Here is a 14096-nt window from a genome sequence, read left to right on the forward strand (position 1 = left end):
TTTTTTCTTCATCCTCATATTCCCTTTTGGATTATGAGTTGCAACTCCCACCTTCTCAAACTTCAATTCTAACAGGTTTGGGGAGATGGGCAGGTCTTCCTACACCCCACTCAACGAACAAATGCATGGGAAGCAACCCACTTCCCTGTCTCTCTCACACACACTCCCACACTGCCTGGTGTGAACTGCCTGGCTGAGGGTTGCTGGGCCCTCCACACTGGGCAGAGGATTGCCTGGTATTCTGCTATACTCTAAAAACCCACACGGATCTATAAAGCTGCACCTTCTCCACCCAGCTGGCAGGCTTCCAAGGACACATGTCCCAACAGAGCCAGGAACACTTTTAGCAAACATCTCTGAGGGTCGGCTCCGGGTCACGTTGGAGCCCGCCATCGCATCATTCATTTCTCAATCCCTGAGAGCCTGCTTATGGGAAGGACTGCTGTGCACCTCCTTTTGCTGTATAAGTTTCAATCTAACTGCAACATGTTTATTTGGGAAGTTATGGCAACATCCAGGACCAGTCTATCCATCTGAAGGCATAATGGAAGACAAAAGTCCACTATTCAAAGCTATAAGCCTTGTTCTCTAAAAGCTTCCACTCTAACTGGGGCAAGAAGACATAAGACAGAAGAGTTGACTGAGATGACTGAGAGCAGGAACACTGGAAGCATCTGCTTGAGTTCAGAGCCTAGCCCCTTCACTTGCCAGCTATGTAATCTTGAGCTGGTTACTTAATCTCTCCATGCCTCAGTGTTCTCGTCTGCAAAATGGGAATGATAATGAGGTAAGCACTGCTATCACCCCCATCTCACAGAAGAGGAAACCAAGGTTCAGAGAGAAGAATTCCCCAGCTGAGAGTCACACGGAAAGTAAATGGAGCTCAAGCAGAATTAATGTCATAGTCCTTGCTCCCACCCTCCACCTTCTTCCCCCAACCTCTCTAAGCCTTCTTTCTACAGGGTTCTAGAGTATCTCTTCCCCAGGGAGGTGGCATCTGAAGCCCAGTTCCATTTCCACCTCTATACCCTTTAGCCTGGACAGTGGTGGGAGGTAAGGAGGTCAAAATTCTGATGACCAAGATAGGTTCTCCTCCTCCTCAGAAGTAGGTAGAAGGATAGGATGCTGGGCAGAATGTTCAAGCTCAGACCATAATGGTCCACACCCTCCCTTTGCTCAAGCTTTGTGGGAAATTCCCTTCATTTTCCTTCCTTCTCCCTCCTTTCCTTGTTGAGGGATCCCTTTCCCCGCACCCCATCTTCCTAGAGAGTTCCAGTTCTAAGTCCCAGGGAAGAACATCCAACACACACCAGGGATGGCTGGAATCTGTGAATGGTGGAAAAATTTTGGAACGTCTAAGATCTTTTAGGACTTCCCTGGTGGCTCAGACGGTAAAGCGTCTGTCTACAATGCGGGAGACCCAGGTTCGAGCCCTGGGTTGGGAAGATCCCCTGGAGAAGGAAATGGCAATCCACTCCAGTACTATTGCCTGGAAAATCCCATGGACAGAGGAGCCTAGTAGGCTACAGTCTATGGGGTCTCAAAGAGTCAGACACAACTGAGCGACTTCACTTTCACTTTCAAGATCTTTTAAGCCCTCAAGTGACATCTGCCATATTAAAGCACTTGAAAAAAATGTTTATCTTCCCAGGAGACTCTAAGGTATTTTCATGTCTATTACATGTCTATCACAAAGCCTCACATCAGGCCTTGCCTTGTAAAAAACAATAAGTAGAAACTAAAGACTGGGACTTCCCTGGTAGCTCAAAGGGTAAATAATCCACTGCAATGCAGGAGATGCACGTTCAATTCCTGGGTCAGAAAGATGCCCTGGAGAAGGAAGTGGCAACCTATGCCAGTTTTCTTGCCTGGGAAATCCCACGGACAGAGGAGGCTGGCAGGCTACAGTCCATGGGTCACAAAGAGTCAGACAAAACTGAGCAACTAAGCATGCGATAAAGGCCTTACAAGAGGTAACTTGCCCAAGTTCACGTAGCTAGAAAGTGACAAAACCCAAAAGTGAACTCCAGCCTTTTCAAAGCTCTATCCTCCATGCTACAGTGTCTCTCACTGCAGGGCTGGGGCTGGAGTAAGGCAAGCAAAGGGCCAACTCTACAGGGCACAACCCGAGAAAAATCAACCTTTGGATACTTCCAAAGAATTAGAGGGGACTGTAGGGCCCCTGCATCCTAGCCACTGACAAGGTGCAAAGAAGAAACTGTGGAGCAGGCAGGATGTAAGGCAACTCACCAGGGTTACGTCTGCTCACGTGACACACGATAACAGCCCACCTAGCCCATCCTCAAAAAGACCTACACACAATGATCCTGCCCGGGACACAACTTTCCAAGAGCTAACAACTCAACATACCCACGTGCATCCCAACACAACACAAAATGCCCATATGGGCAGATGGTACAACTCCTGCACTCACTTAAAAACAGGGGAGAGGACTTCCTTCATGGTCCAGTGGTTAAGACTCTGCCTGCCAATGCAGGGGATACAGGTTCGATTCCTAGTCTGGGAAGATCCCACATAACCTGGACCCACTAAGCCCATGCACCAAACTACTGAGCCTGAGCTCTACAGCCCGCAATCCGCAACAACTGAGCCCATGCGCCCTAGAGCCTGTGCAAAGCCATTGCAGTGAGAAGCCCGTGCACTGTACAAAAACCCAGAGCAGCCATAATAAGTAAATACATCTTAAAAAAAAACAGGGGAGAGAGGTGGAGACTCAGGAAAAATTCTCATGAAATGACTCTTTCCACAGGCTTTTTATGAACCCACAACCACCAATCGAAGAATTGATTAACGTGGTTGTATTTATTAAATCATGTTCAATATTTAATAACTTTGAATACAGATTGAATATTTAATGAGATTGGTTGAGATCTATTTACACATAAACGTCAGAAGTGCCAATTGCTTTGAATTGAGAATTGAGTTTGTGACTCACTCTCAGAGGCTAGTGCTGGAGATCTCAGAATTCTACATTTTATGGGCTTCTTTAAATTATAGGTTATCATCATGAAAGTATTACACTATTACTTGTTTTGATGCTCCGCTATTATAGAGTATTATACAGTCCCAAGAAGTGTGGCATTCAGATGCCAGATTTCCTTGCATCCAGGCAAACTCAGATTGTATCTCTTGTTCTCTTTCCTCCATGTTTACTAGGAAGAGTACAAAATGATGCTGTGAAATGCATCTTGTCTTAAGCCCTTAGTCATCCCACAGGCTCAAGATGATCTGGAAGCAATTTATGTGGCATACTTTGCCCAAGACCAATTTGTCCAAGAGAAAGAGCTCAATTTTGTACACTGGAGGCTAGCGAGGTGAATTTCTGAACCATTTTTACTGAACTAAGAGAATTGGATGCAAAACAAGCTTTCTGAGGTATCGTGGAGATTCAGGAAAATCCTTGGAGGATTTGAGATTCTGAAAATCAATGAATGAATTTAGCATATCCATATGTGCAGACTTTACATTTCTGTGTGTGTGCTGAATAGCTTCAGTTGTGTCTGACTCTTTGTAACCCTATGGACTGTAGCCTCCCAGGCTCCTCTGACCACGGGGATTTCCCAGGCAAGAATACTGGAGTGGGTTGCCATTTCCTTCTCCAGGGGATTTTCCTGAACCAAGGATTGAACCCTTGTCTCATGTCTCCTGCATTGGCAGGCAGGTTCTTTACTACTAGCGCCACCTGGGAAGCCCACAGATTTTAAGTAAGTTACCGTTATATCATTGATGCTCTCTAGACAAAAAGTCATTATAAAATGTGGTTTATTAGGGGCCAAAGTTAAATCAAAGGAAATAGCCCCTGTACCACAGCAGTCTGCAGTCAGCAGGATATAAACTGCTCAATAACTCATCTCACCCACACACCCTTGTCACATTCTGATTTGCTTTGATTTGGGGTCCAAAGCAAATGTAAACAAATGTTGCCAAAAGAATAATAGCAACAATAAAACCATTTGATAGAGAGTAAACCTCTGACTCAAGTCAACGTTGCCATATTTCTTCAATACTACAGTATTTTAATTTTCTTTGCAATAGATAATAATGAAAAAAAAAAACCCTATATCTCTAAACACTCCCCCTTCTCCCCATCTTCGATAACCTACCAACCCTTACATCTTACTGGATATCCATACCAGTTTACCTGCATGTCCTGAATTCAACACAGTGTTCTGGGCCCCCTAATTTTACTTTTTCTATTCTCAGAATCTGAATGCCTTTCCTAACTTTTCTCAAGCTTGGCAAATTCCAGTCTCATTCTTCAAAAGTCTGCTCATGGGCAAGGCCTTCCTTGGCCTGCTCGCCCTACCTGTTCACCTGCTTCAATTGGCCCTTTTCTCACTGTCGTTTGACGATGGTGAATCGGATAGTGAATTCCATGAAGTCATTTCAGTATCCCCCCTGTCTTGCACAGTGCCTTGCCATGTTGGAAGGATGCATGGATGGGTGGATGGGTGGTTGAACTTGGAAATAAAGGCACATCCATTTTACTTTTGACTTTTTTTTATCCTTTGACTTGAGTTGAGCAGAGTGTTGGTATAGGAACCATCTGACTTTCCAGGAAGTTCATAATGCCATTCAGTCTTAGGCTGAAGTCAGAGCGCAAAGGAATTAACCACTCCTTTACTTTACAGACAAAGTCCTCACCCTCATATTTTCATTCAACACACATTTATGAACTTCTCACTATGTTCTAGGTTCTCCTCTCACAGCCTTGGGTCACAATCCAATTACTGAATCAACCCTAACCCCTTAGTTAGTGCACAGGGTCCAGGAGCAGCCTCTTTTCTCCAACACTATTGACAATCTCCGTGCAGCAATCAAGAGACTTCGGGGGAGACAGAAGAATCTCCTCCTTGGGAAGGGCTTTGGGATTCCTGCCCAGTGATAGTTGGATTTGGCAAATCCTTAGCTTTTTGTAAGTGCTTCAAACTCTTTGTGGAAGTAGGTAAGGTATCAATTCAATTCTTCCACAGAAAACAAACTGCCGTCCTTCTCCTCCTTGGTTTCCTCTACCATCACTCCCCGCTTTCTGGTGGGTCCTCCAGCAATACTGAGAGGCCTGTGGGCTCTGAATCCAGCAGAGCACAAGGTCCCCCAGGAAAGGGACTTTGTTCTGTTTGCTACCATATATCCAGCACCTAGAATGATATCTGAAACACAGTAGGCCATTCATTCCATCAACATGAATGGGATGAGATGAACTCATGGACAAGATGCCATACCTTTGTCTCTATTAGTGATGTCTCCTCTGTTTGGGATGTCCTTCCCTCTTCTTTAGCCTAACCCTTGCTCATCCAGCAAGGCAACTCAGGTATGGCCTTCCCTAGGATGTTTTCCTTGAAGCCCCTGAGCTGGATAGAACACCCTTCCTCTGGGTTACCTGGCACCATCTATATAGGCCTTTCTCATCACCAACCTCAGCACACTGTACTTATCTGTTGTGTGTCTGCTTCTACACTAGACTTTGAGATTGTGAAGACAGGAATCATATGCTATTCATCTTCATACCCTCTGCTCCTTGGCAAAGTGTCCAGAATGTAGAGAGCACTCTATAAAGATTTGTCAGGTTGAACTAAACAACTTAAAGTGAATGCAGATTGGGTCATACCAAATGTGATTGCTGATTCATTTGGCCACTTGGCAAGTATTGATTGAGGGCCTATGATGTGCCAAGCACTATCTAGGTATTGGAGAGCCAGCACTGAGTCAAGCAAACAAAAAGAATGATAATGATAGTGCTTGTCAATTAGACACGACCCAGATATTTCACCAGGCTAGTTAAGTGGTGTGTAGAGGAGCCTGGTAGGCTGCAGTCCATGGGGTTGCTAAGAGTCAGACACGACTGAGGGACTTCAGTTTCACTTTTTACTTTCATGCATTGGAGAAGGAAATGGCAACCCACTCCAGTGTTCTTGCCTGGAGAATCCCAGGGACGGGGGAGCCCGGTGGGCTCCCGTCTATGGGGTTGCACAGAGTCGGACACGACTGAAGTGACTTAGCAGCAGCAGCAGCAGCAGAGTCAATATGAAGCCTGTTTTATACTTCAGCTTTAACCATATTATTTAAGTTAAGGCAGGAAATCCAGGTCCTAATAACTCCACAGTCTCTCCTCCCTGGGCTTCAGAGTCCCCACCCACATACTGAACACATTCTGTATTCTCTCATGAGATATTTTGATAAATGTTTATATGGGGTCCTCTGAAATTCCTTGCACATTTTAAAATCTCCAGAATTTGCATAGAAATGCTTTGCAAATAGCATTAAGTATTTCAAGGCTTAGAAAACACTTCACAATTGTGCAAAATTCATTTGTATTTAAAATCCCATGGTAAATAAAAAATTAAGGTCCAATCAACTTTCAATTCAGTTGCAATTCAATTTGCCTTTAAATGCCATTCATGGCTTTCTTTGATCAAACCCACTACCTATGTTACATTTAACAAACTTTTATTGAGTCCTTCTATTGTGTCAGGCACTGTAGAAGGCATTAAAGAAAACCAAGATTAATAAGACATGATCTTGACCTTTAGAGAGCTCTCAGTGTAGTGGGAAAGACTGAAACATACCTTACCTCCTATAACATGTGAGATGGAGAGATTCTGCACTCCAGGTGCGCACAAGGTGCTACAGGAGGACAGAGGACGAACATCTGCTTCTTGTCTGGAGAGGCACTGGGAAGGCATGACGGAAGTGGGGATGCCCAAGCCAAGCTGAAGTCCAGGAGTAGAGTTTGACAAACAGCAAAGAAAATGGAAAGACAGGCTAGAGAGAGAAGTGGCCAGAGCACAGCTACCAGAGACAGATGGTGCAGCCACGAAGGATGCTTGCCATAGGCAGCTGGAGCAAATGTGACTGAAGAGGAAAGGGGAGGAAAAGGTGCAGGCGATGAGCTGGGCTCTGATGTTGAACAAGAAGCTAGAATTTTAATCTGGAGATAATGGAGATTACTGTTATTAAAGCTTAAATGTTTTAAAATTATATGACGCCTTTATGTATATATTATACATGGTATAAATGCATGTATTACATATACATATATATGTATAGCCGAATCACTTCTAGAAATATTTATGTATTTGGCTGTGTCAGATCTTAGTTGGAGCATATGGACTCCACTGCAGCACACGGGCTTCTCCTCTAGCTCAGGCGCACCGGCTCTCCAGCTGTGGCACGCGGGCTTCTCTAGCTCAGGCACACGGGCTTCGCCTCTGGCTCCAGCGCACCGGCTTTCCAGCTGCGGCACATGGGCTTCTCGTCTAGCTCCGGCGCACTGGCTCTCCAGCTGCGGCACAAAGGCTTTGTTGCCCCACAGCATGTAGGATCTTAGTTCCCCAACCAGGGAATCAAACCCGCATCCCCTGTATATTGGAAGGCAGATTCTTAACCACCAGGGAAGTCCCTAAAACTGAATCACTTTGCTGTACACCTAAAACTAACACAACATTGTGAATCAACTGTACGTCAACTTTTTAATTATTATACAATTTTGTTTTAAAAATGCATATAATATTCTGTCACACACAAAAAAGTAAAGCCCGATACCATCTGCCTTTTATGAATATTTACCGTGTGTCAAGAGGTGCTATGCTAAGCAGGTGAAAACCATTGTCACATTTTCTCTTCACAACAACCCCGAGACTTAGGTATCATGATGCCCATTTTATAGGTGTGGCAATAAAGACTCTGAGTGGTTAAGACGTCCAGTTAATCCATAACAGACCTGGAACTTCAATGCAAATGGATCTGACTTCAAACTCCATGATTTTAACCTATAGGCTATGGCTTCAGCTTGTACAAACAATTAAAAAATTGGGGAATGAGGAGTTTACATAAAATCCTCTTTTTAGCCTTAGTATATATCAAAAACCATAAAATGTTCACACTCCTTAATCGGGAATGAGATTTCTGGGAACAAATCTTAAAGAAATCAGAAATTCACCCACATATGTATGCACAAAGATGATTATTGCAATGTTATTTATAATAGAGAAAAGTTGGAAGCAAACTAAGTGACCAGCATTAGGGAAAGGGTGTTTTAATAAAATGGAGTATTATATAACCAGAAAAAGTATGCTGGCATAGGATAGAAAATTGTGTGTATATAATCTGAACTGTGTAAAGAAAAAATGCACAGAAAAAAAAAATACAGACACACAAACACAATGGAAAACACATGTCAAATGTAATCGAAGACTTCCCTGCTGGTACAGTGGATAAAAGCATACCTACCAATGCAGGGGACACGTGTTTGATCCCCGGTCTGGGAGGAATCCAGATGCTGAGGAGCAACTAAGCCTGTGCCTGCAGCTACTGAAGCCCAAGTGCTCTGGGGCCTGTGCTCTGCAACAGGAGAAGCCACCACAGCGAGAAGTGTGTGCTCTGCAACAAAGAGAATCCCCCGATCGCCACAACTAGAGAAAGCCCGAGCAACGAAGACCCAGCACAGCCCCCCTAAAATGTAATTAAGCAGTGGCCTCTATAAGGAAGTTAGGAACTTTTTTCCCCTACACATCCAGATTTTCTATTAATACATTTGAGCACCTCATTCTTGAAATCAAGAAAAAATTAAATAAACCCATCCTGTATCTTGACTGGAGTCCTGTCAGCTGGGTCAGCCTGAGCAGTAGGTAAAATGCAAGAATTCATGGCCAAATCCCCTCCCCACCACTTGATGCCAGGGCATGTAGATGTCAAAACATTGATTGAGCTGATATCTTGGCTGTGACATGCAAGGGTCTGAATCCAAATCATTCCAGTCACTCACAGATTCAAAGAGGACTTCCCCGGTGGTCCAGTGGTTAAGAATCCACCTGCCAATGCAGGCAACACAGGTTCAATCCCTGGTCCGGGAAGCTCCCACATTCCAACGGGCAGCTAAGCCAGTGCACCACAACTGCTGAGCCCTAGAGCCCGCGCTCGGCAACAAGAGAAGCCGTCGCGGTGAGAAGCCTGCACGCCGCATCTGAAGAGTAGACCCTACTCACTGCAAGTAGGGAAGGCCTGCGTGCAGCAGCAACAACCCAGAGCAACCAAATAAATAACAATTAAAACAAAAAAAGATTCAAAGAAAGCAGAATCATTCATCTTAAAATCAAAAATATAAATTGTGATGTTCTTATAGCTTGTTGAACACTTCTGTTAAATGTTATCATGTTTTGTTCTTTTGACTGACTGTGTTAATTCTTCAGGGGAGGGTGGGGGGGCAAGGAGGAAAAACAATCCAGAATGGGGCCCAACCCTGGGAAACAAACTGTTGAAACGATGAAACTTAACTATAAGATTGGTGGGCTCTCTCAGAGGAATTAGAATTAAAGCTAATAACCCAATTTGGAATAATTTAAAGCTCTTTTTAGGGAAGTTTCTGACTCAATTGGGCTCATTATGCATGGATTTAATGTGTAACAATTTGTTCTTGAAAGCTAACATTATTGTTGGCAATAAAGATAGGAAGTGGAAATAAGTTTCCAATATGGAAAGCAGATTTATTTCTCGTTTCATATGGACTTGTTCCGGGTCTCTGCTTATGAATCACACCATGCTCCCTGCAGTAAGATGCTGTCCATGCAAGTTGGTTATGATAAATGGCCTGTAATTGTGAATCTGATATTGGTTTTCAATATTGAATTTATCATTCTGTCCTCTTAACAGATATTAAATACTTTTAAGAATTTATCCATTTGCCTGATCCATCTGTGATTTTTCAATATGTAAAATTTATTAGTTTCCTAGTTTTTTTTGAGATTTTAACGGCCGACAACATCATTAATAACGCTGAGTAATGGAACTGACCTCTTTTAAACCTCATTCCCTTCCACTAATCCAGAACATCCAAATTGAATCAAAACGTATTCAATGTAGAGACCCGAAACGAAGATGGCCCTGGTAGGTGCCTGATCTGAAATGCGGCTCCAGTGGCCACCGCTTAACCTACCTCCAAGCTCCCCAGAGGGAGCGAAGCCCAGGCTGCCTGCACTTTCTCTCTCTCCTCCTTCTCCTCCCGTTGGATGAGCCAACTCAGGCAGCCCTCCTGTCCTCAGCTGCCTCAGTTTCTTCAGCGCGGGATGATTGATGATGATAGTAATGCAGCTTGTCTGGCTCCCTGGTGGAGAGCGCTTTGTGAATTAATGGAAGCGTGCAGGCTGTGAACTTGAGGATGGCTCCGTGGCTGCCCTGGAATTTCCATCGAGCTTGGCTGCCCTTCACTGTGGGGATGGTGGGAAGGACGGCTGGAAGAAACTGGGCTGGGGGAAAGAGAAACCAGGCTGTGTGGAACACCAACAGTAATGTGGAACTTACCCTGACCCCTGGTTCTGTGCGTTTAAGGCCACCCCTGCCTGTCGCCACTGGAACAGCATGAAGCCAGCACTGGGGCAGAACTGTGGGCTGTGCCTTTACTGGGTTTTGCAGCTTACAAGACTGCATTTCAAGGTTCCTGCAGTGTCTGCTGTGTTAAGTGGACACTTAGAGGCACAAAGCCCTACAGAACAGAGCTCCCGTGTTCAGGGAACACACTGGCCACCAGTCCAGGGGGACCCTCAGTCAGGGTCCAGGAAGGGGATGGGGCCAAGGCTATGCACACACTCAGGACAATGAGCCTCATGATGGGCTGGGGGACAGATAGTCCAGCAGTCCCGCTGAGTTTCCCTTCACACTTAGGGGAGGCAGAAGGTCACCTTCTCAGTGTGACTCCAGATGGACAGCCCCACTGCTGCCTCCGACCTGTGGATAATTGAAAAATAGCTACCGTTCCATCCCCAGAGGCCTAATTTCACATTCTTGAGGTGGCGCAATTGACTTTCAGTTCATTGCAAACTGGCTTCTTTGGAAGTTTTGTCTATTTAAGGATTACAGGCCAAGATCAAAGCTATCAGAAGAATCAGGGAGCTGTCACCAGGGTCACCAAGAGGTGACAAGTTTCCAGGGGACCCCCGAGTCAGGAGAAAACATATTTTTTACTATAAGCCAAAGGCCACCTGGTTCCAGACCTGGCCCCCGTGTGCATATCAAATATTCAATAAAATGTCCCAGCTGAAACCCAATTCCAAGGCTCCAAACTCCCTTCACTTTTCTGCCCTACCAGGACATGATTTACAAACTGTTATAAAGGAAGCTATGTCTTCCCCAGATCCCAGGCATTTCACAACCTTTTGTAGATTCAGTTTTTACTGCCTGGGTCTCTTACTATGCTTTTCATATCAGTGGCTTAACTACCCCTCAAACCCACCTTCCCTCAACAGCAAAAGGTAATTTCAGCCTGACAAATGTTTACTGAGTACCTATGAGTGCCTAGATGCTTAGCACTGGGCAAACCACTGTGGAGATGCAAGAAATATCTATAAAATACAGCCTCTACCCTCAGGTAGAACTAGGAATGGCACTGTACTTAGTTATCAATTATTAAACGTTTACTGCATGCCTGGCACTGGGCTGGATGCTGCAAAGACACAGGAAAAAGAAGCATGCTTAGTCCCTTCCCAAGGAGCTTGCCTTATTAGTTCTTAGTCGCTTCAGTCATATCTCACTCTCTACAACCTCATGGACCATGGCCGGCCAGGCTCCTCTGTCCATGGGATTCTCCAGGCAAGAATACTGGAGTAGATTGCCATTTCCTTCTCCATACCTTATTAGAAAGAGATCTTAATATATAAACCATGACTTTTTATAATGAAATGTTAAGTTGCGTGGTTGAGACGATAAGTACATAAGAGTTGAGCAGGATCCATGTAGGCAAAATAATCAGAATAAATCTTATGAAGGAGGAGGCAGTGAAACAGGGCTTGAGAAAAGAATGGGATGTGAACAGGCAGAGAGGCAGCGATAGACATTGTGTGTGTGTTTGGGAACTGCTGTCTTTATTATTCAGGCCTTCAAATACCTGCCTACCCTTCTACTTCCCTATACCTACCAGACAAAGGAGAGGGGCTGCAAACATTTAGGGAGCCCCAACCTTGTGCCAAGAGGCATTCTTCACTTAGCTTTCATTACCGTATGCATCCTTCCCAACTACCCTCCCAAGAAGGCATCATGATCCCCTTTTATGGAAAAGGATCCCAAAACTCAACGAGAAAATCATTTGTCGAAGACTACATCACCAGTGTTGCCCAGGCTGGGCTTCAAACCTTGGTCTATCTTCAGTGCTCATAGTCTTTTACCACTGAATCATATGGACTCTAGGAAGCAGAAGGCAGCAGTATTCCAAGGCCATGCTAGACCAGGATCCAGAAGAAAGAAGAGAAGGAAAGGAAGTGGCTTGGTGACTACCTTCCTATGCATGACTTGGCAAGTGCCATGGAGTGCAGGGAAGGGCATCCAGAGAATCATTCATTTTTTGAGATGGCCACCACTGCAGCTTCAGTGTTTCCTAGAGTTAACACCCCAACTCTGGCTTCCCAACACGATGGCTGCTCTTTCTGGCAAAATGGCAGTTCTCCTGAAGCTGTAAGCCTCTCTCCTGCAGCAGCCCGGGTCCCCACCCAGGCTTCTTGTCCTTCATCCAGGGCCAGGCAAGCTTAGTTAAGGTTTGGCGTTCAGAGAAGGGTCCTCAACTCTGTCCTCTTCTAAGAGGAATGGGAGGGGGAAACCCTCACTGAGCCAGAAAATACATATCTTCTCAGCACTTAAATGGGTCCTCTTTTAAGCTAAGATCAGTGTAATTAAAACTGCTTAAAAAAAAAAGAAAAACAAAGAAAACCCCCTACTGTCCTTAATTAGGAGCAAGATAAGAGAGAAGATGCTCTGGTGTAGTTTATTTTAAAGGCACAATCCTGAAGTGGAACTAAAGAGAGAATAATTAAAATGAAGGTATCATTATTGTTTTTTAAAGGGTCTCAGCGGACAGAGGGGTCTGACTGGCAGACAAGACACAAGAGAGGCATTTGCTCATTTTCAGAGTGACAGTTCTGAAGATGAATGCCCATGAAACCCTGGGCTCTGGGGTCTCTTTCCTGCCACCTACCTGCTTTCCCCAATCAGATGGGAGAACAGGAAAATACCAGTGGGTCGGAGTTTGCCAGACAAGGAACACTGCCCTTGGATATATTAGCATCAATCGCAATACATGGTTAAGTCTCTTAAACTCCCTTGGCAGGAAGGAAGTGGGGTTATCACGTTATGATTCTCATCATCCTTATGGCTGCTGTTATTAACATTTATCCAGCACCAACACTGCACTTAGCGAGCGCAGTTCAGAGCACAAAGGAAGATGCGACTCCTGCTTTGAAAATAAACATCTAGGCTCCCCTATTGGATTAATGCTCCAGCAGGGGGGAGCAGGGTGGAAACCCCCCTTCAGCAACAGGGAAACACCCAACCCTCCACCCCTCTGATGCTCTTTCTTGTTTCCCTTGAGCAACTTGGGGTCTTCTGGAATCTGCTGTGTGTTCTGAGGCCATGTCTGGGTTGCTTGGCCCTCAACTGGCCTCTGTGGCCAAATCAGGGCTCAGAGAACAGGACAGAGGGTGAAGCAGATGTGGGCAACCAGGGCTCTGAGATGGAGCAAGAGCAGGCAGGGGGCACAGGGGAAGAGAGCAGAGAGTTTTCTCACAACCAACTGGTTCGTGTGAGTCAAATTAGATATTTCACTTCATGTCGCCCATCCTACTGCTCCGGTCCCCTTGTTTCTCTTATCACTTCATTCTGCAACCCCACACTCTACAAAGCCTCACAAACACTTTAAAAATCAAGAACCCATGCCATAGTAAATTTTATCCATGCAAGTCTCTAGAACACGAAAGCACTGAGAAGTGTCCGTGGACATCTAAGAAATATACAAATACTATATACACACGCCAGTTCTTTGAGCAAAAGTTCCACTTCCCACTGCCAAATGTTATTTTTACAGCAGCTCTGAGAGATGAGTGAAGACATATATTTTAACAGTGAGCCACTTTTTATAGAGTGAAAGGGGGAAAAAAAAAAGTCTCTAACACTTTTATTGCTTTTTAACCAACAGGATTTCTGAATGCAGATGAATGAATCACCTTTGCGATGATTGGCTGCCTGAGTTTCCTTGTCACACAGAGAGCAGGCTCAGTGGATGTGACTTGTATCCTCATGAGTCCAGGGAAAGATAAAAG

Source organism: Bos taurus, chromosome 10 (genome assembly GCF_002263795.3).
Source record: "Bos taurus isolate L1 Dominette 01449 registration number 42190680 breed Hereford chromosome 10, ARS-UCD2.0, whole genome shotgun sequence".
In the NCBI taxonomy this organism is placed as follows: Eukaryota; Metazoa; Chordata; class Mammalia; order Artiodactyla; family Bovidae; genus Bos; species Bos taurus.